We start from the raw sequence: 25912 nt of genomic DNA, 5'->3' as shown, positions 1-25912 counted from the left end.
TTGCCTGGTTTTGGAATCAGAATTATGCTCGCTGCATAAAAGGAGCTTGGAAGTCTTCCTTCCTCTTGAATTTTTTGAAATAGCTTGAGAAGGATAGGAGTTAATTCTTCTTTGAATATTTCGTAGAATTCACTTGTGAAGCCATCAGGCCCAGGACTTTTCTTTGCTGGGAGTTTTTGATAACTGTTTCAATCTCTATTGTTGTAATTGTTCTGTTTAGGTTTTCTGATTTTTCCAGATTAATTTTTGGAAGATTATATGTTTCAAGGAATTTGTCCATTTCATCTAGGTTGTCTAGTTTTTTGGCATACAGTTCTTCATAGTATTTTCTTACAATATTTTATATTTCTGTTGTGTCAGTTATTATTTCTCCACTCTCATTTCTAATTTTATTTATTTGAGTCCTCTCTCTTTCTTTCTTGGTGAGTCTAGTTAAAGGTTTATCGATCTTGTTTACCTTTTCAAAGAACCAGCTCCTGGTTTCATTGATCCCTGTATTGTTTCTTTAGCCTCTATGTCATTTATTTCTGCTCTGATCTTTATTATTTTTTCCTTCTACTACCTCTGGGCTTTACCTGCTGTTCTTTTTCTAGTTCTTTTAGATGCAGGGTCAAGTTGTTTATTTGAGCTTTTTCTAGCTTCTTGAGGTATGCCTGTAATGCTATGAACTTCCCTCTCAGGACTGCTTTTGCTGTGTCCCATAAATTTTGAGTTGATATATACTCATTATCATTCATTTGTAGGAATTTTTTAATTTCTTTGATCTCATTGTTAACTTATTCATTATTTAATAACATGCTATTTAGTTTCCAAGTGTTTGAGTATTTTTTAGTTGTTCTGTTGTGGTTGATTTCTAGTTTCATGCCATTGTGATCAGAGAAAGTGCTCGATATGATTTTAATTTTCTTAAATTTGATGAGACCACTTTTGTGCCCTAACATGTGGTCTATCCTAGAGAATGTATCATGAGCACTTAAAAAGAATGTATATTCTGCTGCTTTAGGGTGAAAGGTTCTGAAGGTATCTATTAAATTGAGTTGATCTAATAGTTCCTTTAAGTCTGCTGATTCTTTGTTAATTTTCTTTCTTGAGATCTATCTAGTGATGTTAGTGGGGTATTGAAATTCCATACTATTACACTATTGCCGTTGATCTTGCCCTTTAAATCCATCAAAGTCTGCTTTATATATTTAGGTGCTCCTCTATTAAGTGCGTAGATATTTATAATGGTTATATCTTCCTGTTGTTTTGCTCCCTTTATCATTATGTAGTGACCTTTTTTATCTCTTACTATAGTCTTTGTTTTAAAGTCCATTTTTTTCTAATATAAGTATTGCTACCCCTTTTTTTTCATTTCCATTTGTGTGAAATATTTTTTCCATCCTTTTATCTTCAGTCTATGTGCATCTTTTGTTTTAAGGTGTATCTCTTGTAGACAGCATATGTATGGGTCCTATTTTCTTATCTACACAGCTACTCTATGTCTTTTGATTGAATCATTTAATCCATTTACATTTAAGGTTATTATTGATATGTAATTGTTTATTGCCATTTTATTCTTTAAAACTGTATTCCTCTTTTGCTATATTCTTTTTCTCTTTTAATCTCATTTACAACAGGTTCCTTAGCATTTCTTGCAGCCATTTTTTGGTTGTAGTGAATTCCTTGAGTTTTTTTTTTTTTTTTTTTTTTGTCTGGAAAGCTTTTTATTTCTTCTTCAATTTTAAACGGTAGCCTTGCTGGATAAAGTAGTCTTGGTAGTAGGCTCTTGTTCTGCATTACTTTGAATATTTCTTGCCATTCCCTTCTGGCCTTAAGTGTTTCCATTGAGAAGTTGGAAGTCATCCATATGGGGGCTCCTTTGTAGGTGATAGTCTTTTTTTCTCTAGCAGCTTTTAATGTTTTCTCTTTATCACTTAGCTTTGGTATTTTAATTATGATGTGCCTTGGTGTTGATTTCATTGAGTTTCTCCTTAATGAAGTTCTCCGTGATTCTTGACCTTGTGAGATGTTTTCCTACCTTAATTGAGGGAAGTTTTCAGCTATGATATGTTTGAAGAAAGTCTCTATCCCTTGTTCTTTCTCTTCTTCTTCAGGAACCCGTATGATGCGGATGTTATTTCTCTTCATGTTGTCACAGAGCTCTCTTAGAGTTTCCTCAGACTTTTTGAGTCTCTTTTCTTGTTTCTGCTCTGCTTCCATGCCTTTATTTATCTTGCCCTCTAACTCGCTGATTCGATTCTCAGTTTCATCCATCCTGCTTTTAATTTCTTCCATTGTGTTCTTCATTTCTGATATTGTATTTGTCATTTCTGACTGATTCTTTTTTATTATTTTAATGTCTTTTTTTATATTTGCTAACTCTTTATTTAGGTGTTCATAATGACCATCTATTGTTGTTCTAAGATCTTTGAGCATCCTAACAATTGTTATTTTAAACTCTGCATCTGGTCATTTGGTTATATCTAACTCATTTAGGTCCCTTTCTGGGGATTTCTCTTGATTCATTTGTGTTGCATTTCTCTGCTTTATAATTTTGTCTGTGTAAAAGAAGGTTTTGGCCACTGGAGTCCACTGGATGTGGCCTCTGTGTTCCCTTTTCAGGTGGTATGTCTCCAGGCCTGTCATCCCCTCTGCTGTTGCTACCTAGGGTGTTTGGGTATGGGCATTGCTGGTGCCTGCCCACTGGGGCTGTTGCTGTGGTTTCCGCCTCTCCTTCATGGGCATGGCTGTGAGCACGTGCTCAGTGTACAAGTCTCAGTGGCCTTGGCTTTCGCCCCGCCCCCACAGGTGGCATTATACTTGGCCCTGAGGGCAGGGGTGAGCACCTTTGCTCAGTTATAGGTCTCTGCCTGATTCCATGCTTTTGCCCCGCCCCTGCAGAAGGAGCCTGTTTGTGGGTTGGCTGCAAGCCTTGGCTCTACAGGCTGGATGGAACTGTGTGCCCATGCTCAGTAGTAGGACTCCACCTGTTCTGGGCTTTTGGCTCCATCCCCACAGGAGGAGCCAGCTCCCAAGTCAGGCCACATGCCTTGGTTCCGTGGGCAGGGCACTGCTGTGCTCCTGTGCCCTTGATCATGGGCGGGTCTCCACCCCTTCTGGGGCTCCTGCCCTTCCCACACAAGCTGGATTGCAGGTGGCCCACAGCTGGGCTTGACCACTTTTGCACGTCCCCTCCTCCCCAGCTGGGCAAGACTGAGCTCACACCTGGGCCTCAGTGGTAGCCAGCCGGCTTCCACCTTTGCCGACAGAACCAAGCTTCTGTGTCCTGCTGCCGCCCACCCTCGGGCAAGCCCTCCACTGTGTGGGTGGGGGCGCTGCAGCTCAGACCCTATGACTCAATACTGTAGCCCCAAAAGCTCCCTCCTTCTAAGCAACTCCACTCTGAGTGCCATGGGAGAGCTTGTTTGGCTGGTGTCCTGCTTCCCTTTGCTGGTATTGCTGTTTCCAGGGGAAATATTCACTTCAGATTTGGGGAGTGACTCGTCCCAGAGGTTAGGGTGGCTGTCTCTTAAAATGTTTCTCCCTGTGCCTCCAAGATTACACTCTTTTCCTCCTATTCCAGTCCTCTCCTCTCTCTCTGTCCCCTGGAGCCCCAGGTGAGTGGTTGTAAGAGAGGTTTTCTGCGCGGTCCCTTTAAGAAGAATCCTGTGTCTGCAAAATCAGTCTTTTTCTCACAAATAGTATCCTGTCTTGTTTTCAGCTAAATCCTGTCCATACCTCTTCTAGGCTCTGGGTCTGCAGGCTGGGGCTTTGTTCCTGGGACTCAGGACCCTCCCCTCTCTGCTAAACTCACTTTATGCCATGCAAATCTCTCCCAGCTGCCATTCGCTTGGGGGAGCTGGGTAACCCTCTCTGCATTTCTGTTTTTCCTACCAGTCTCAGTATGGCTTCATCAGTGTTCCTTGGTTGAAGAGTCCTCTTAGTTTAGTCCAAAGCTGGTTTTTCCAGATGATGGTTCTTAAAATTAGTTTGTAAAAAAAAAAAATTAGTTTGTAGTCCACTTTGGTTCTGGGAGGTGGAAGTTGGTACATCCACGTACTCCATCGCCATCTTGTCTTCTCTACAGGAGGCTCAATTTAGTAGCCAAACAGTAATAATAAAAAGTCGATAGATAAGAAAAGCTATAAAATTTGATTATTTGATTGTAGAATCAAAGAGTTAAAAGAGACAACAATGATAATCTAGTACAACATCTAAATAAGGCAAATATCTCCTGTGCCATGTAACCTGATAAAGGCTAGTCATTTTTCATCTAAACAAGTTCAATAATATAAAAAAATCACTTATTAATAGAGAGCCCTTTACATTTCAAAGCATCAGAGATATATTACATCCTCATGCTTAAGCTTCTAGCCTATAGAGCCAGACTGTGCAAGTTCAAATCTCATTTTCACTGGTCCTGACTGGGAAGCTTGGCTCACCCCATAACATCCTTATACTGCTGTTTTATGAGGTGTAAAGTGGATGTCTATAAAAATTAAATTAGTTAATATGCACAAAGACACAGTTAATAATATATAAACACACAGAGTAGCTATTTGCATGAAATCAATATTTTTTTAAGAAAATTATTTTGTATATTAAACCAAATCTATCTCCCAGTCTCTTCCACTTACAGATTCTAGCTCTGACTCTATAACTACACTATACAAAACAGACCATTCTTCTACATTTCCAGTCTTGGTCTTTCAGGCTTTCTTTTCTTCAGGTGGAAAGTCACCAGGTCTCTAATGTATATGAAATACTGTCTTCAAGTCCGCAAGGCTTAGGCTAAGGTGTACATATCTGCTTACTCAATGTACTCTATACTGATTTCTGAAAAATGTGTTTTTCAGATATAATTGACATATTCATTTCAGGTATACAACATAATGATTCAATATTTATAGTGTGTGTGTGTGTGTGTGTATAGTGAAATGATCATCCCAATAAGTTTGCTTAACATCCGTCTCTCCACACAGTGACATTTTTCCTTGTGACGAGCACTTAAAAGTTACTCTTTACCAACTTAGAAATACATAGTACAGTATTCTTAACTATAGTCATCATGCTGTATACTACTTCCTCAAGACTTATTTATTTTATAACTGGAAGTTTACATTTTTGACCCCATTCACCCATTTTGCCCCCCATCCCTCCCTGCACATCTAGCAACTTCTAATCTGTGCACTGTATGTACGAGCATGCTTGCTAGTTTGTTTGTCTGCTTCCACATGTAAGATCATACAGTACTTGTTTTCCTCTGTCTGACTTCCCTAGCTCAGCACATTGTCCTTTGAGTCTGTCCATGTTGTCAGGAACAGCAAGGTTTCTTTCCAGCAGCATTTTGGCTCTTCATATCTCTGTCTGGTTCAGTCTTCTCATCTCCTTCCAGCCTCCTCCTTGTCCACAGGGGTAACCCAGAAGACCTACAAAGTGTCAACCTCTGCCTGCCCACACCTGGCCTTCTGCAGTTGCTAGTACTAGAGTGCCCAGCAATCGCATCAAATCATCCGTCTTGTCCCAGGTGGGTGGTGACTCCTGGATTGGCCTGGGTGCTAGCATGAATATGACCTGGGGTTACAAGGGACTGGGAGTATGGGAGTGTCTCGAACCAGCGTGACAAATAACTGTAGGTCTCAGGTGGGAACAGGGGAGGATTAGAAAATAAATACAGAAAGAAAAAAGATGGGATTAGGAGGTTTTATGGTGGCTGATGGCCTACCAAAAGTGCCTGCACTTCCAAAAGCTTTATTTTTATAGTGTGATGCAAAGTCATTTGCAAATCAAAGAGGGCTCAGATACAAAGTCACATTTCCAAGGCAAACTAAGAATTCTCCTCAGAGCCCCCCCCCCTACCATGTATAACATCTTAACTTCACAAAACAAAGGGTAAAAGAAAACTGCCTCTAATCTCTCCAAGGGACATGGGGGATGGGACAAGTGGAAACACAGCTAACACAGAGGTGTGGAGAAGGGCATGTAAATTGCCTTTACCAACTTAAAGGAACAATCAGAGGTTGTAGGGAAGAGCTTAGTCTTTAGCAACTTAATCAAGCAAGTGAGGAGGAGGATGGGCAGCAAGGATCCTGTCAGCTTACTGCCAGTCCCCCACACCTCTGTCCCCCAAAAATCTAAACCACAAGGTCCCTGTCAGCTTGCAGTCTCCAACAGGGGAGCATCACAGCTGTTCAAGTGAACCAGAGCCTGCTGGGCCTGATGTTGGGATTCACCCTGAAGCTGGGGGTGAATCCCAACATCCAGCATGGCAACCAAGAGATGGAGCAGATACAGAGCCTCAACAACAAGTCTGCTTCCTTCGATAAGGTGCGGAGCCTGGAGCAGTAGAATAAGATTCTGGAGACCAACGGAATCTCCTGCAACAGCAGAATACAACTTGCAGTAATATGGACGACATGTTCAAAAGCTACTTCAACTATCTTTGATGGCAGCTGGACATGCTGACCCAGGAGAAACTGAGGCTGGAGGCAGTTTGGCAACATGCAGAGGCTGGTGGAGGACTTGAATAATAAGTATGAGGATAAGTTCAACAAGCACACAGAGATGGAGAATAAATTTGTCCTCATTAAGAAGGATGTGGGTGAACCTTATGTGGCCAAAGTAGAGCTGGATCCCCCCCGGAAGGGCTGACTAATGAGATTAATTTTTACAAGCGGCTGTGAGAAGAAGGGCTCACACACTGCAGTCCCAGATCTCTGACACACCCATGGTGCTGTCCCTGGACCACAGAGCTACTCCATGGGTCTGGATGGCATCATTGCCAAGGTCAATGCCCAGTACCAGGAGCTTGCCAACTGCAGCCATTTGAGACCAAGTACCAGATCAAGTGCGAGAAGCTTCAGATGTTGGGTAGGAAGCCACAGGGAAGAGTGGGATTTATGAGATGAACTGGAACATCAGCCAACTCCATACTGAGGGCACAAAGGCCAGAGGGCTTCTCTGGAGGCCACCATTGCTGATGCTGAGCAACGTGGGAAGCTGGCCACCAACTATCCATCAGGCCAAGATGGCAGAGCTGGAAGCACTCTGAGAACTGCCATGCGGGAAGCAGCCGGCAGCTGAGTGAGTGCTAGGAGCTCGGGACATCAAGCTGGCCTTGCACGTGGTGATTGCCACCTACTGTAAGCTGCTGGAAGGTAAGGATAACCAATGGAGTCTGGGATGGAGAACATGAGTATCCATGCCAAGACCACCAGCAGCTACTCAGGTGGGCTGAGCCTAAACCTCAACTGTAGCTTGGGCTTCCCGTCCAACTTGGGTTACAGCAGAGACTCTGGTTCCTTCCGCCTTGCCAACAACAGCTCCTCCAACATGGTGGTTGTGAAGATTGAGACCCATAATGGGAAGCAGGTGTCTGAGTCATTTGGAGTCTTCCCCAAGTGAAGGACTGCTGAAGTCCTGCCTAGCCTCCGAGCCACAGGGGAAGGAGCTGGGTGGAGGAGCAGTGGCCACAAGGAAGCCACCCTTGAGGTGGGAGACTCTGCTGCCTGGGGGTGCCTCTTACTCATGCTTCCAACTAACAGCAAATCAAGTGTGTTTTTTCAAAACAAGGTCTCCATTGGCTCTGAAAAAAAAAATTCTTTCTTTTTTATGGTTGAATAATATACCAATTTATATATATAATATATAATATATATATATGAACAAACCATATTCTTTTTATTCATCCATCCACAGACATTTAAGTTGTTTTTATGTCTTGCTTACTGTAAAAATGTTGCAATGAGCATGGGGGCCACAATAATTTTTTTAAAGATCCTCATCATATATTATATTCTTCACAAAATTCACATCTTAATTTAAAAAAATGTTTAACTACTAAAATTAGTCTGAGGACGTATGCCACATGCCAAATGAATATGCACACATACACACACATGTGACCATTATTGCCTGTGGAGGTCTAGCCAGAGAGCCAGTACACGTTTCTGGAACACCATTTTCCCTGGCAGAGCTTTCTAAGGCTTAGGAATAGCAATTGAGTTAAAAAAAGAAAAGTAATACTTAGTCATCATTTCACTTTCAGAAACCAGAGTCATTCACATTTCCTCAGGTACTTCTGTCAAGCCTTCAAGAGGTCAGACTCTCATCAGGAGCAAAGTTACAAAGAGGAAAATAATATAGATTAGCCCTAAGAAATTAGACCCTAATGCATAGAATATAAAGGATGGAGCACATTCTCTGCATCTGTACAGAAAATTCAGTCTACAGAAACAACTTGCTGCCTGATTAGGCGGTGGTGCAGAGAATAGAGTGTCAGACTGGGGTGCAGAGGACCCAGGTTCGAGACTCCGAGGTCACCAGTTTGAGCATGGGCTTATTTGGTTTGAGCAAAGCTAATCAGCTTGGACCCAAGATCGCTGGCTCGAGCAAGGGGTCACTCAGTCTGCTGTAGCCCCATGGTCAAGGCACATATGAGAAAGCAATCAATGAACATCTAAGGTGTCGCAACAAAAAACTAATGATTGATGCTTCTCATCTCTCTCCATTTCTGTCTGTCTGTCCCTATCTATCCCTCTCTCTGACTCTCTCAGTCTCTGTAAAAAAAAAAACAACAATTTGCCATCATGTGGCCTTTACTATTTATCTATCTATGCAAGTCGATTCAGATAACTTTGTATAATTACAACTTTGCACAGGGGCTGTGTCCCTGTTCTTCTGTTAACTGTCAAGCCGTAACGGTAAAGCCATTTAGCTTCTTACTGCTACCTCTGACAAATGATTTTTTTAAAAATGCTGCTTACCTCACAGATTTCAGTTATCCCGAGACAAAAGAAACTTTGAAATGTTAAAATCACTCTAAAAGTATCAAGTAAAAAAAATTATTTGGACTGTTGCTATTGAAACTCCTGAGAAGATTCTAGATCTATTACCCATTTTTTCATTATTTAGAATATTTGGGTATACCCAGTAGTGTCTTTCCAGAGCATTCAAATTTGAGATCTGGGTGAGCAGTTTGTGTCAGGTTTGTTAGCTTTTTCTCTAGCTTTTACATTCATATATTGTTTTTCCAAGTTTGGATTGAGTTCTCAAAGGGCAAGAACTGAGCCTTCTCATCAGCGTACCTCCACAAAAGTAGATATTTAATTATAATAAATAAATGTGTGGCCCAAAAAATAAAAAAAAAGTAGTAACTTATTCATATTGCAGTTCATTACTGCTTCAAAAGCTAGTCTGAGAAAAATCTACTTTAAAACATTAGTGTGTACTCATATTTAAGATTTTTTAAATTAAAAAACACTAATCTTGAACCAAAACACATGAACATTTCTAGGATGTAAGGGAATGCTAACATCAAGTGCTCCCAAAGGGACTTTGACAATAACAAGAATATTACTGGCTGTGATGGCGTATTTTACTTTTGGTTTCCTCCTCCTGCGGCATCTGGTATGTGTTCAGGAAGTTTAACTGAAAAATGAAAGCAGATGGCCCTATAGGACAGACGTCTGTTGCTTCTGCTGTTTCAAGGTAACTTGAGGAAAGTCTGTGTAGTCAACCCACCCGCTGATGTCATGCTGATTTTGTTACCATAAAGTACTGGCTCAGGAAAATAAAAACCCAAAACTTTCATAGGAAGTGCTTGCAGACACTCTAGAGTGGATAGGAGTTGACATCCCTAAGTCAATATTCTGTTTTGAGATTTGTTGGCAGTGTTAAACTTAATAGGCTGACTGAAAAGTTTCAATGCTCCATATGTGTTTCACTATGAATGAGATAGAGCTTTGCCATCACTTTGTATTCAAAAGATATTTGGGCCCTGGCCAGTTGGCTCAGTGGTAGAGTGTCGGCCTGGCATGTAGGAGTCCTGGTTCTATTCCCGGCCAGGGCACACAGGAGAAGCGCCCATCTGCTTCTCCACCCCTCCCCCTCTCCTTCCTCTCTGTCTCTCTCTTCTCCTCCTGCAGCCAAGGCTCCATTGGAGCAAAGTTGGCCCGGGTGCTGAGAATGGCTCTGTGGCCTCTGCCTCAGGTGCTAGAATGGCTCTGGTTGCAACAGAACAATGCCCCATATGGGCAGAGCATCGCCCCCTGGTGGGCATGCCAGGTGGATCCCGGTCGGGCGCATGCGGGAGTCTGTCTGACTGCTTCCCCATTTCCAACTTCAGAAAAATTCAGAAAAATACAACAACAAAAAAAAGATATTTTTGTTCATGTCCTATACATACTAGGCACTGGTAGCGGAATGGAAAATATATAGGCACAATCCCTCCTCCTAGGAAGCTCAGGAAATAATAAAGTAGTTCTCAAAGGATGGGGGGGGGGGGGCAAGGAGGGGTCCAGGACCAATAATCAGGAGCATCTTCTGGAAAATTTTTAGAATTGTCATTTCTTGGTTCCCACCCCAGACCTATTGAACCACAAACTCTGAGGGACAGGTAAACCCATCTGGTTTTAAAACTCTCCAGTTGATCTGATTCGGGTGCCACCAAAACAGAGAAAGTAGTTATTGAACTAAAAATTTTAATGTTGGGAATATAACAAGCAAGAGAAAACTTAGAAGAAGTAGAGTTACTGTCACGATTCATTATATTCAATAGGTACTAGTTTTCAAGGCATGAGATCACTGGTAGTGTGGTATAACTAATATCTTCCATAGCAGTAAAACTTCCTTGTCATGGTGTGTGCATTTTCTACCCTGTAAAACAAATCTGTGAATGTTTTGTACATGGTCCACTCCAAGTTCAAAACACAGCTCCAGAATCATTCATGATGGTTTCACAAGAAAGGAAAGAGGTTTTGAACCTGTTCTAGGGCCTGGTGAGAAACAATCATAACAACTTTCTTCCTGATTCAGTATGTGGACCAAGTACAGAGGGCTCCCCATGCCCTTGTCCCCAGTAAGAGCTCTGCTACACATACTGACATGTTCTTAAGTATGAGTCCCAGGCTATGTTATAAAGCCTGAGCTTTACCAACATATTTTAAATAGATTTGAAATAAATTATCAGATACTAGGTGATGGAAACACTTGCCTTAACATCTAAAACGCTGGTTCTCAGCCATGGCTCTACAGATACATATCACACAGGCATCTTTTAAAAAGTACCTCAGCCAGTCTTTCAAATCCCAGAGATTCGACTGGTCTGAGGAGGACCATCCATCATTATTTTTAAAGAGATCTTCAGACAAACCTCATGTTTCAGCCGGGTTTGAAAAGCACTCAGCCTTGCAACTCCAATTGTGGTTCGTGGACCAGATGCATCATGTCACCAAGGAAGCTTGTTAGAACTGCAAAATCTCAACACAACCCTGCGAACCAGAATCAGCATTTTAGGATGTCCCACCACCCTCATGTGACTAGTGCATTAAGTGCGTTAAGGTATGAAGAACTGGTCTGAGGGTCTGTGAGTGTCTGTGCCTCCAATATGAAATCCTAACATTCACATATAGCACACTCTGAGTGTGGCTTAGTATACCTTGGGTAGCTATAGTTGGTCCTGAAACATACACTTTTATTGTGGTTTGTTAATGTCTGAAAACAGTTCTCTGAGTATAGGAAATTATTTGTATCAGAAGATGTTTGTTTTGTTTAGGGGCCATATAGTGATCTGAGTCAAGGCAACTGAGGGTGATTCTAATAGCAAATTGGAAAGTTTCTTTATAAACTTTATAAACAGTCATGCTTACCTCTATAATAATTATGCAAGTAAAGTATCATTATGTAGATTTTTGTATGAGGAAACTGAGATCCAGAAGGGTTAATTACAATGCCCAAAATCACGCAACTAATAAATGTCTAAGTGATAATTAAAACTAAGTAGCTGAAACATTGAAAAACAAGCTATTGGCCCTGGCTGGTTTGCTCAGTGGTAGAGCATCGGCCCGGCATGTGGAAGTGCTGGGTTCAATTCATGGCTAGGGCACAAAGGAGAAATGCCTATTTGCTTCTCCACCCTTCTCCCTCTCCTTTCTCTCTGATTCTCTCTTCCCCTCCCACAGCCAAGGCACCATTGGAGCAAAGTTGGCCAGGGTGCTGAGGATGGCTTCATGGCCTTGGTCTCAGGCGCTAGAATGGCCCTGGTTGCAGCAGAGCAACGCCCCAGATAGGCCAAGCATCGCCCCCTGGTGGGCATGCTGGGTGGATCCCGGTCGGGCACATGGGGGAGTCTGTTTGTGTGCCACTCCTGCTTCTCAATTCGGAAAATAAAAAACCAAAAAGAAAACCAAGTTCTTTTCATTATACCAATTTGATTACTTAAATTCTGAAAGATTTAGAAAACATCTTTTTAAAACATTCTCTAGAATGTATAAATCATGAACAAATGATAATTGATTATAATTTCATCATCCACCAAAATGCCAAAATTCTATACTTAATCCCAACATATTCTTCATATAATCAAAGAGCTTATTTTTGGAACAATCACTTTTGAGTGACAATAGGCAAATTTGAGGATTTGGGCATATTTTGGAATTGCTCATCAGGCTGCAGAACACTGAACTTTAGACTAGTTTTCTTATTACTCTGAACTGGATGTATACATGAAGAAAGCAGTAAAATTAAAACAATAAAACCTGTCTTATAAAGGCACTTAGTTAGTGGATTCTCTTTTGTGAAAAATGACCTTGGCTGCTTCTTTCATGAACCTTGCATTTGGCTCAGGATGCATAATTCATACAGCCATCAATTAGCTGACTGCAGAGCCTGCAACAAGAAGGAATATTTCATAAAATCATTGCTGGCTAAATTAATGAAGCAATTAATAATATAGATAATTTGTGGACATCAATTTGTAGGCAACACAGGTTCATCTAAAGTAAATCATGCCTGGCCTGTGGTGGCGCAGTGGATAAAGCGTCGACCTGGAATGCTGAGGTTGCCGGTTCAGAACCCTGCACTTGTCTGGTCAAGGCACATACAGGAGTTGATGCTTCCTGCTCCTCCCTTCTCTCTCTCTCTCTCTCTCTCTCTCTCTCTCTCTCTCTCTCTCTCATACTCTCTACTCTCTCTCCTCTCTAAAATGAATAAATAAAAAAAAAGTAAATCAGTTTCCTCCACCTTTTGGAAAGAAATTGCACACAAAGAAATCACTAGATATCACTTACCATTTCTTAGGAAGGACTTGATCAAGATAATATTATTTGTTGTTTTTATGAATGTGAACAGAAGTGGCTCATTTATTTGGCTTAAATCACTCGATGAATTAAAACATGTTAATCAAATACGTATTCTGCGTTTGCAGCATTTATAATCTAGGATAGGGACTTCAAAATGGGATCTCTGATAGGTCAGGTGAGTCTACAAGGTAGCCTGAAGACTTCTCAAAATGCAAATGGCCTCAGCATACATTAGTTGAACTTCAAATATTATTTTCATTAGTTATTTCCATGTGTGTCACATGATGTCTAACAAACTTCAATTTGCTTGGACCTCTTAGCAGTAAAACAAGCCTGTTTTGGCATATGTGCTAGATAAAGCTATCCTTTTTCGTTTTTAAAAGATATAGTGTTCAAAAATAATTTGAAACTACACTAAGAACATGGAATACTATTTTAAATGACTGCCAGACAAGAACTATGTCTGTTACTTTTATTAAATGGAAGAAGACATGAAATGTGGTAGCTTTCATATATAGGTCAAAGCTAAAACGTGGCTTCACATTAGAATCACCTGGAGAACTTTTAAAATCCAGCCATGCCTGAGCCTTATCTCCTGGAGGTACTTTAATACAATTAGTCTAGTCTAAGGCTTAGCAATGGTATTCTTTTTTTAAAAAACTTCCGAATTGAGTTGAACGTGCAAGCAAGTTTGGGAACACAGTTATTGGTAATGTTGTATAGAGTAGTATACTCAAACTTGAATGCATGCCAATCACCTTGGAACTGAGATACTACATGTCTAACAAGCCCACAAATGATGCCACTTTTGCTGGCCTATGGACCGCCATTTGAGTAGCAAGGGTATGGAGCAGTGGTTCTCACACTTGGCTGTCCATTGGGATCAACTGGGGATTTAAAAAGAATTCTGCTGCCTGGATGCACCCCAAAGATTCTAAATTAATTTCTTTAAAATGCAGCCAGTGCATCTGTTTTTTTTTTTCTGTTTATTTGCTTGTTTTTAAAGAATTCCCCAGATGAATCTAGTGTATGCAAAATTTGAGAATTACTGGCACTATAGAGCAGTGTTTCTCAAACTTGTTTAAACATTAAACTTCACAGGAAAGTTTTAAAAATATACTAACACTCCAACCCCAGACTAGACTAGTCAAATCAGAATTTCTGGGCAGTGGGGCTAGACATACATTTTTTCTGAGCAGTTCAGTGTGTGAACCTCTGGTTTAGATAAGCCTAGGAAGTATTTTAAAAAGAAGCCTGGATTTGAAGGAAAGACAAAGCAAGTTTTTGTTTCTCTTGTGCTACTTCCTAGCATGTTCACAATAGCAATAAAAGTATAAAATATATAAAAAGAAACATATGTAGAGAGTCTTATACCACCAAAAAAGATATGAAAGGTGATTATGATAAATAGAAAAAATAATATTTCTGGGTTATAAATCTCCATGGTTGACCAACTAATCTATAATTCCAAAGTTAGTATATAGTGTTTTGTAATAATGGAAATACATATCTATACAACTATTTAAAATGGGCAAGACCATGTTGAGAGGGAGGAGTAGGTGAGGGGAGTGAAAGGATCGAGCAAAATAGAGAGAGAGAAAAAAAAGAAATGGGCAAGACCAGACAAAATTTTTGAAAAGTAGGGAATAATTTTTCAGATATCAAAATATACCATAAGTTTATAATAATTAAAAAATAATCTGATTGGGCAGAAGACTAAACAATTAAACAAACTATTGATCTATATACTATATTAAAATTTTCTAAAGATAAAATATTTATATAATAAATCAGTTAGAAAATAATTAGCTACTTAATAAACAGTGTTGAAATAGTGTTAAAATAATAAAATTGGATCTCTATCTCATTTCATAGATCAGGGAGGAAAGACGGAAGCAAAAATTGAATTGCTTTACCCTTGGCATAAGAAAGGAGTTCTCAAAAAAAAAAAAAGGAGCAGAAAAATATTGAAAAACAATGGATAGATTTGGTTAGAAACACACACACACATGCACATATACTTACACTTTTGTTCCCTAAAAAAACAAAAATAAGAATTTTTAAGACAAGTGAGTTTCTAAGTTAAGACAGGAGACTGAGCTTACACACATAGAATCTTACTATCTCTTGAAACCTCAGCATAAATAAATATGTATGTTTATATATATGCTATATATAATTTGTTTAACTTCTCAATGATGGATAGGATGAGAGAAAAGGGGCATTGGTACTGTACTTCATTCTGAAACAGCAGAATAAGTGTGAGAACTGAATCAGGAAAACAAACAAAAATGACAAAATAAAACACAACTGAATGCTAAACTGGAAAGCTAACAACTAAAACCGTGTTTCAAATAACACAGACTCCAAATTCTCAAGAATTGGTAGTGTCAAGTACCTCTGGATGTGGAGATAAAGGAGAGGGAACTAAAATGAAGAGAACAGGTTGAAAACTACATAAGGCCTCATTCCCACTCAAGAAGAAAGCTGGAAGCTTGTTTTGGCTTTAAACAGAGGGTCTCTGGGCTTGGGTCATTATGCATGTGAGTGTTCAACATCACTAATTATCAGGAAAATGCAAATCAAACTACAATGAAATACCTCATAACTGTTAGGATGGTCATTATAGAAAAAGTTAGGGCCCTGGACAGTTGGCTCAGTGTAGAGCGTCGGCCTGGCGTGCAGGAGTCCCAGGTTTGATTCCCGGCCAGGGCACACAGGAGAAACATATGGGTACTTCTCCACCCCTCCACCCCTCCTTCCTCTCTGTCTCTCTCTTCCCCTCCCGCAGCCAAGGCTCCATTGGAGCAAAGTTGGCCCGGGCGCTGAGGATGGCTCCATGGCCTCTGCCTCAGGCACTAGAATGCCTCTGGTTACAACAGAGAAACGCCCCAGATGGGCATAGCATCACCCCCTGCTGGGCATGCCGGGTGGATCCTGGTTGGGCACATGTGGGAGTCTGTCTGACTGCCTCCCCATTTCCAACTTCAGAAAAATACAAAAAAAAAAAAAGTTAGAAAATAACAAGTACAGGCAAGGACATAAAGAAATTGGAACCCTATATACTATTGTTAGGAATGTAAAATGGTGCAGCTGCTATGGAAAACAATATGGAGGTGTATCAAAAAGTTAGAGACTAGCCTGACCTGTGGTGATGCAGTGGATAAAGCCTTGACCTGGAACTCTGAGGTCGCCAGTTCAAAACCCTGGCCTTGCCTGGTCAAGGCACATATGGGAGTTGAAGCTTCTTGCTCCTCCCCCTTCTCTCTCTCTCTCTCCTCTAAAATGAATAAATAAAAATAATTTAAAAAATAATAAAAAAATTAGAGACTAGAACTACCATATGATCCAGCAATTCCACTTTTGGGTACATAGCCAAAAAATTGTAAACAGGATCTTGAAGAAATATTTGTGTAACTGAGACACAGACCAGGTAAAAGGTAAGTGAGAACAATCACCAGGGTCTTTCTTATTAATGAAATTATTAAAAATAAAATTCAAAAATGCATATTGATATTTCCTAGACTGTTTTTTTTTTTTTACAAATTTAAACAAATTATAAAACAGGTAGATAGATAAGAAAGACAGAAATAAGATAAGGCAGGAAGCTTTGCTCGTTGGCCACTTGTGTGAAATAACTACTGATGTTTTCAGTAGTTCTATCAGCCCACCATTTGCTTCGCTCTTCCAAGACTCTCCCTCCATCAGGAACAATCCTTCTTGACAAGAGTTGGGGGATAAAAGAAGTGAAGTGATTAAAGGAAAACCATCACTATTCCTGCTGCTCCACTCTACAAAATATCTGAATCCAGAGCACTGCAATGCAGGCCAAAATACCTCATTTCTAATATCACATTTTTCCTTAACAGAAATATGTATCAAAAAGGAAAAGATCTGATCGGTTGACTAAAGACTTTGTTGATGATCACAGCTTGCATTGCCCTCATTTGGTGCCCCAGAGATTCTATCTAATACCTGATTAAGTGTTTCACAATAAGGGAAAGAATAATGAAAGTAAAGAAAGAAAGAGTGATTGTGAAGATGAAAAAGGATGGGAGATGCTACAGGATGTTTCACTTGTAGACATTCTTAAGGCAGATCATTTCTAGGGAAAATCCATATGAACATTGTGAATCTGGAAATCGACTCTTTTAAAATTATCAGTGTGCTGCATGGCACACCATGCACATCCAGGGAGATGTGTATTTCAGTTTCAAGTACTGATGGTGTGGGTATGTTCCAAACTCTTTTTTAAAAAGTACCTTTTAGGACCTTAAAGTGGATTCTGAACTGCAGAAGGTCAGGGAGAAAGGAAGGAGATGTCAAAGCAGCCAAGTGCTCATGAACCCTACTAAGAATTTTGTTTTTTATTCTAAGATCAGTGGGAATTTCTTGAAATAAATAAAGGTAGAACAAGGTCAGATTTATATTTGAAACATTACGTAAAATAGATTTGCTTGGAAGTTATAGGTCCAGGAAGAATAACTAAGAGATGTTTCTATCACTTCAGGAGAGAGTCCATGCAAAAGTAATAAAGTGGTGATAGAAAGAAGCAGAGAAAACAGATTTAACAAATATTTAAAAGATAAAATGGATAGAAACTAATGATTTATTGGATGTGGGGAAGATGGAGGTGAGGGTGTCCAAAAATGACTTCTAAGTTTTTAGTTAGTAGATCTAGAAAACTGTATTGTTTTAAAAATATTTTTCTGAAAAAATAATATAATGGAAAATAAAAATAAATCTTTTAAAAGAGAGAACAGCCCTGGCTGGTTGGCTCTGCAGTAGAGTGTAAGCCCAGTGTGTGGAAGTTCTGGGTTCAATTCCCAGCCAAGGCACACTGGAGAAGCGCCCATCTGCTTCTCCACCCCTCCCCCTCTCCTTCCTCTCTGTCTCTCTCTTCTCCTCCCGCAGCCAAAGCTCTGCTGGAGCAAAGTTGGCCTGGGTGCTGAGGATGGCTCATGGCCTCTGCCTCAGGCACTAGAATGGCTCCAGTTGCAATGGAGCAATGGCCCAGATGAGCAGAGCATCACCCCCTGGTGAGCATGCTGGGTGGATCCCAGTCGGGTGCATGTGGGAGTCTGTTTCTCTGCCTTCCTGCTTCTCATTCCAGAAAAATACAAAAAATAAATAAATAAATAAGATAAAAGAGACAACATAAATCTTCAAAAATAGACTATTTAGTTTTTAAAATTTATTTTGCTTATTTTGAATTGAAAATCATGTTCACAATATTATTAGTAAGATAGTAAAAGATTTTTTTTTTTTTTTTTTCATTTTTTCTGAAGCTGGAAACGGGGAGAGACAGTCAGACAGACTCCCGCATGCGCCCGACCGGGATCCACCCGGCACGCCCACCAGGGCGACGCTCTGCCCACCAGGGGGCGATAATCTGCCCATCCTGGGCGTCGCCATGTTGCGACCAGAGCCACTCCAGCGCCTGGGGCAGAGGCCACAGAGCCATCCCCAGCGCCCGGGCCATCTTTGCTCCAATGGAGCCTTGGCTGCGGGAGGGGAAGAGAGAGACAGAGAGGAAAGCGCGGCGGAGGGGTGGAGAAGCAAATGGGCGCTTCTCCTGTGTGCCCTGGCCGGGAATCGAACCCGGGTCCTCCGCACGCTAGGCCGACGCTCTACCGCTGAGCCAACCGGCCAGGGCAGTAAAAGATTTTTTAAAAGAAGACTAATATTTAATAATGTGCAAAATGTATTTTTTAAAATGAGACATTGCAATCCAAGTATCTTGCCTCCAAAATATAAAATCAGCCATTTCTCCAAAGTCATGTGCCAGTACCTTTCCTTTACAACCTCAAAGCAGAACCACTTCTCCAATGAACAGCCAGGCTTCTATCTTAAAAATGTCAACCCTGAACACCACAGAGAGAGTAATTGAATTCTATATCAGTTAATTTTTTTGACCTGTGCATCTTCCTCTATATGAAAACTGAAAATAATACTGTTATCATCAAATTCTCCATTTTCTCACATAGTTTATCTGGTCAAAGAAAATAAAATACCACATTGTTGAAACATTAGCAATTCTCCTGGGGTTATTTTACAAATAAATTTTTTTCTCTACTTTCATATAGCACATAAAATTTTCATATAGTTGAAATGAACTGTGCAGAGAAAAAGGTAAATGCCAGCAGGCATGTAAATATTGTAGCATCTGTTATATTTTACACTCTGTAATCACAAATCTTATAAAAGCTTCATCGCATTTGAGGCTGATTCAACACAAATTATTGAAGATTGATAGCTGTAGTGATTTTCACTACACTTTTATTTTATCATTTGGAATTATACAAAGTTTTCTTCTACCTTTGTTCTCTGTTGTAATGTCTTTTATTTCTCTAGAAAACAATTATTTTCCACTGTTTACTTTCTATTTTTTTGTTAAAGAATACAGTAATATTTTTCAATTAAGTATCCAAAATACGTAGGCTGTATGTGTGCATGTATTCGTGTGTGTGTAGCATCAATAATTACTAAAACGTCTTTTCAAGAGCACTTAAAACAATGGCTTGGAACATAAATATTAAATTTTTATTTTTATTTATTTATTCATTTTAGAAGAGAGAGAGAGAAAGAGAGAGAGAGAAAGGGGGGAGGAGCAGGAAGCATCAACTCCCATATGTGCCTTGACCAGGCAAGCCCAGGGTTTTGAACCGGCGACCTCAGCATTCCAGGTCGATGCTTTATCCACTGCGCCACCACAGGTCAGGCTGGGACATAAATATTAAAATGCATTTCTTTGAAAGAATTTTAAAACTGAAAGAAAAGCATCACAACTCTCTGATTTAGTATTTTTCTTTGTTATGAAACATAATCAGAACTAGTTTTAAATATTGCAAGCTTTCAAGCTTCTGATAATATGAATATCTTCATTCTGTGTCATCTGTCCTCGTAAGGTGCATTCAGCACATGGCGCAAACCTCGGGTACCAGACAACTGCTTAGGCCATTTTGCCAGACTGATTTAATTTTTTCTTGTTTTTTTAAGTTTTAATCCTTAAGTAAACATAATTTTTTTTCTCTTCTTATCAATTTGTTGGATTTCATCTCATTTACCTATTTCAAGGATAACAGTTATTAAGCATCTACTATGTTTTTGATACTACATTAATAATTTTATAAGAGTATAAACCTTGTAAAATCCCATCTTTACAAAATTCACAAAAGAACCATATCTGAAAGGTAAAATCTTTATTTAAAGGTAAATAAAGGGTCACTTGCCATGGGGCATGGCGGGGGGGTGATGTGGTGTGTAGAGAGTGTTAAATCGAGTGGGACGCATGAAACCATGTCAACACAATAAATTAAAAAGAAAAGAAAGGTAAACGAAGGGTCAGAGAGCCAAGAACTTTGCTCAACACTATGGAATAGGTCTCCACACTAGTTGACCTCAGGGTCACCGTGAGGTCACCCATGTGGTGCTCTGCACCCCTCCAGGGAAAGCTAATCATGGAGCCTATCACATGAATGGGACCCTCTGCAGGTATCCAGTGCTGTAGTTTTGTGTCCCTCCAAAAGTCTAACCTCATTAATGCATTCCTATTAAAGTAGCAAGAGTAGATAGATTTGGAAAAGAAAATGAGATGAGTTTTTCACTACATTTACTGAAAACACCACCACCAATATTTCTGTTTAATTATTTTAAGTAATTTAATTCAAAAGCAATAGCTCTTTCATATTTTCATTCTTACAGAAAAAAACAATTTATGATCATTTGTAAATAACCTAAGTACAAGCTAAACTGTCATTATAGGCTGCCTTCATAAGCTATATACTGTGTAACTTTTTATTATCACTAACTAAGAAGCCTGACATGACCTTTTGTCAATCTGAATTAATCATATGTTGATATACAGGTTGACACTCATTTGAGGGCAAAGTATGTCTCTTTAGAATCTTAATCTATTTATTAACATCTCCATTTATTCAAAAGGGTATATCTCTAACTGATTACATAAATAGTATGCTTTCCAAATAATAGACATATTAAATAGTGAACATCTGCAGAGACATGGTTAAATGAACAAAGGCAATTCAAAGGCATTTTCTGTCCTAATTCCTAGCAAGTTGACAGACAATGCCCCAAAACTCTCTATCAGATCCAGAATGAACTAATAAGCTAATCAGAGCATAACAAAGCTTTGCTAAGTGACTCCATAAGAGAACTATAAGTACATTTAAGCAGCACTCATGGGTATTTCTTGTTAAACATGAAAACTCATTCTAAGAAATATTGTTAATATTAGTAAATCTACAGCATATACTATTTTCACTAGTGACTAGGGCTCTGGGGTACAGAGTAAAACGAAAAGATAGATTATTTTCCCTTTGGAACTGAAAACTCCCAAGCAATAAAGTCCTCACTAGAAGCCCTCTCAGAATTTCTTACCTTTTTAAGCTGGACAACTGAAGTTTCCATTTCTCTAGTTAGTGATGGCAACTGTCCAGGAGCTTATGGTCAAGCACAATTTGCCCTTGGTTCTGTTAGGTTGTTGAAAGTGCCTTTCTCAGGAAAATCCTTTCTTTTAATTTAAGACTTTGTAGACTGTGAAGTTTGTGAGGCAAATTTAGAAAACTAGAAATGTCATTACTTGTTAGCCAAAGTCATTATTTCATGCTTAAGGAAGTTTCTACATCATGAAGTTGTCAGGATTAATAACAATTGGTAAATATAAAATCATTATCATAAATAAATATCAATAATAAAAAAAACATAAGAAGTGTTATTCAAAATGTTTCACTTATGACTGCATAAGTATTAAATTACTTCAATGTCATTTAATATAAAAGTACTTTATTTTTCTTATAGGAATTATTAGATTTATGAATATGTCAATATAGGAAAAACTTATAGATCAAATTAACAATAATTGATGTATTCTACCTCTGTATAGGCAAAAAAAAAGTCACAGTAGAACAACATTAAATTGTGCCTGTGCATATACAATATGGAATACTACTCAGCTATAAGAAATGATGACATCAGATCATTTACAGCAAAATGGTGGGATCTTGATAACATTATAAGGAGTGAAATAAGTAAATCAGAAAAAAACAAGAACTACATGATTCCATACATTGGTGGAACATAAAAATGAGACTAAGAGACATGGACAAGAGTGTGGTGGTTACCAGGGGTGGGGGGAGGGAGGACATGGGAGGGAGGGAGGGAGAGAATTAGGGGGAGGGGGAGGGGCACAGAGAACTAGATAGAGGGTGACGGAGGACAATCTGACTTTGGGCGAGGGGTACGCAACATAATTTAATGACAAAATAACCTAGACATGTTTTCTTTGAATATATGTACCCTGATTTATTAATCTCATCCCATTACCATTAATAAAAATTTATTTAAAAAAATAAATAAATAAATAAACCACTGAGATCCTTTATGCTAACAAAAAATAAATAAATAAATAAATAAATTGTGCCTGTGTTCTCTAAATCCACAAAAAGGAAAAATCTTCAAAAAATAAAAATCTATCAAACAATTCTTTTTCTCCTCCTCCTCCTTCTTCTAGAAAAATCTCTCAAAAAGTGTTCAAGAAGTCACAATCAGACCTGTGTCAACTTTCACCTATAGGTATTTTGTTCAGTATGTCTTTCTAAATTCTCTGAAATAATTCTAATTTCATTATTTTTCAACGTTTTAGTTTCTAATCACCACAGAGTATTTTCATTTAAACCTTTTTTTTTTTTTATTTTATAATTTTATTTTTTTAATGGGGTGACATCAATAAATCAGGATACATATATTCAAAGATAACAAGTCCAGGTTATCTTGTCGTTCAATTATGTTGCATACACACCACCCAAAGTCAGATTGTCCTCTGTCACCTTCTATCTTGTTTTCTTTGTGCCCCTCCCACCCCCTATCCCTCTCCCATTCCCCCCTCCCCCCCGTAACCACCACACTCTTATCAATGTCTCTTAGTTTCACTATTATGTCCCACCTACGTATGGAATAATACAGTTCCTGTTTTTTTCTGATTTACTTAAACCTTTTTTGAGTGCAAATATTTAGAGAGTAAATTCATTTCAAATCTCTGCATATCTGTTTCATGCTGAAAATCATCCAAAGCATGTCCAAGTTAATTCCTTTTCCTCTTTTCATCACAAGGTGGGACAAAGGCATGTTGCCCAACTCTGTGAGAAAATCTGGCTAATGGCCATTACAGAGTGTATGCTGCAAACCACCAATACTGCTTTCATTCCGTGCTTCTTTCTAAAGGACAGAAGAATCTAAGAAATAACCCATCCTGGAGATAAGATACAGTTTACAGGAAAAAGACATCAGTAATAATCAGAATCATGCCAAACTCCTGATAACACATTATATTCTCTACACGCCAGAGGTTGCTTTGATGAAACTTTTAACAGATGTGATAAACCTTCAGTTTACTATTTTGTAACCTACACATATACATAAATGAACACATGCCTGTAGTTTGCAGGGAGAAGTAGGCGATTTGTATGTACATAGAACATAGACATCAAATCCAGCATCTCCAAAAGTAACACACTTTAACTCATCAAATTCCCATCACCACATCAACCTCCCATTGCAAAGAACCTTTGTATGGTGTTAGTGTTCCCATTATATGATCAGACAGTAAGCTCCATGGGAAGCTGGTAGCATGCTTATTGTACTCATTATTGTCAACTAAGGCAGTGGTCCCCAACTCCCCAGGCCGCGGACCGGTACTGGTCCGTGGGCCCTTTGATACCGGTCTGCAGAGAAAGAATAAATAACTTACATTATTTCTGTTTTATTTATATTTAAGTCTGAACGATGTTTTATTTTTTAAAAATGACCAGATTCCCTCTGTTATATCTGTCTAAGACTCACTCTTGACGCTTGTCTCGATCACGTGATACATTTATCCGTCCCACCCTAAAGGCCGGTCCGTGAAAATATTTTCTGACATTAAACCAGTCCATGGCCCAAAAAAGGTTGGGGACCATTGCTCTAAGGCACTTAGCACAGTGCCATTGCTTAACATGATTAGCAACAAAATATTGACTGGCAGGCCAATTTTCTCAGTAACTAAGTCTTAAACCCTGGAAACCTGTGACTCATGTTTTGGTGGCCAGGCTATTGAACTTTGTGCCAAAAGGCTTGGTTTCTATTTTCAACTCTGCCCTTTTGTAGTTATGTGACCTTGGGCAAATCACATACTCTCAATGAGCCTACAAACTGGGAGGTGAGATGGTGGGGGGGAGGGGAAGCAGGTGACTAGATAGATATTCAGAGAAATAATTCTTCAAAATTATTGGCCCTAAGATTTATTCTCTTCCTAACCCTCTATACCTAGGCAATAAGTTGTTTATGTAGTTTTATGTTCAAAATAGTCTTTGTGTCCATTTTCCCTACCCCATTCCCATTACCACTCTCTTCAGAGCTGGTTTTACCACCTCAAGTTTGAATTAATAAAATGCAGTAGGTTTGCTGATTTCAATTTCTTGGCCTTCCTCTCCTTACTCCATTGCACAGCAGAACAATCTTCCTTCACTTAAGCACCCTGGTTTCCCAGCTTTAGTGTGCATGAACATAGGGAGCTGGATGCAGAAATTTATTCCCAATGCACACCTCTACATGCTGGGCAGCCAGCAGATCACACATTGAAAAATAACTTCCCTGTAGTGATTCCTATTTGGAGGGGGGGGGGGGTTTCTTTATAAAATTTTTTATAAAGTCTGTGTGCAGGCCCTTTAAGAGAAACTCCTGGGACTCTAGCGGCCCTCTGTCTCACTCAGCCACAATCCACTGGTTTCACAGCCAAAAATTATGGAGACTTCTCTTCCTGGCACTGGAACCCCAGGCTGGGGGGCTAGGGTGGGGGCTGGGACCCCTCACTCTTCAAAGGGAACTCTACAGTCAAGAAATTTTTTCCAACTTTTTCCACCACACATGGGTGTGGGATGAACCCATTTCACATCTCCAACCCTTCTATCACTCTCTCTGTGGCTTCTTCTTTATATCCTTAGTGATAGGGCTTCTGTTCAGCCAGACTTCAAGAGGTTCTCAATGAGGGTTGCTCTGTAGTTTAGTTGTAATTTTGATATGGTTGTAGGAGGATGTGAGTATAGCATTTACCTATCTCAACATTTTGACCAAAAGACCCAAATTATAATGTTTTCTAAAAACAACTTTGTATTTCTGGGATTTGTTTTCTTCTTTTGTCATTATTCAAGCAGATGTCTGGCCCTGTGCCCATAGCCTCAGCAGAAGGTTGTAAAGGGGGAAAAACAAAAACAGTTTTATGGACTTTTTCTTAGAAACTGCAGGGGAGGGTCCTGTGGTAACAACAAATTGCCTAGGCAGTCAGGGCAGAATAGAGTTTAGTCCCAATCCCTAGCTCTCCTGGAGACCAGAACAGAGATGCACACCTTATGTGGAAATAACTGAAGCTATGAAACAACATGTTTTATTCTCCTGTGTAGAAAATGTGCCTTCACAATGAATAATGTGTGTAAAGTTATAGTCTATAAGTGACACGGTTTGTTAAATATCAAAAATAACTGTATAAATTTGTATGCACATCTGGTTTTTTTATTCTTATGCCAATGACATTTGGATTGATACTAAAATATGGGTACATATAAGTTATATACTATTTTATAATTAAAATTTTTTTCATGCCTTTAATGCAATCACTAATTAAGTTATTCAAGATTATCACAAAATTCTCAACTCTGTTGGGAGTAATTAAGAAGTAAAATATAATTGTATTCAGTTTATAAAATTTAAATGTTTCCATAAAAATCTAAATTTTAACTGTAATTAAATAATAAATAAATTATTTTCATAAAAAGGGGGCAAAGACATGAACAGAAGCC

At 39.2% G+C, this 25912-nt stretch overlaps 1 pseudogene; it reads left to right on the top strand.

Annotated features, from left to right (window-relative positions):
• The first annotated feature begins 6201 nt into the window (after positions 1-6201).
• On the top strand, positions 6202-7386 carry LOC136306518 (keratin, type II cytoskeletal 8 pseudogene; annotated as a pseudogene).
• The last annotated feature ends 18526 nt before the right edge of the window (positions 7387-25912 follow it).

This window comes from Saccopteryx bilineata, chromosome 5 (genome assembly GCF_036850765.1).
Source record: "Saccopteryx bilineata isolate mSacBil1 chromosome 5, mSacBil1_pri_phased_curated, whole genome shotgun sequence".
In the NCBI taxonomy this organism is placed as follows: domain Eukaryota; kingdom Metazoa; phylum Chordata; class Mammalia; order Chiroptera; family Emballonuridae; genus Saccopteryx; species Saccopteryx bilineata.
The sequence above is the reverse complement of the archived record's forward strand: the minus strand, read 5'-3'. Positions and strand labels throughout refer to the sequence as shown.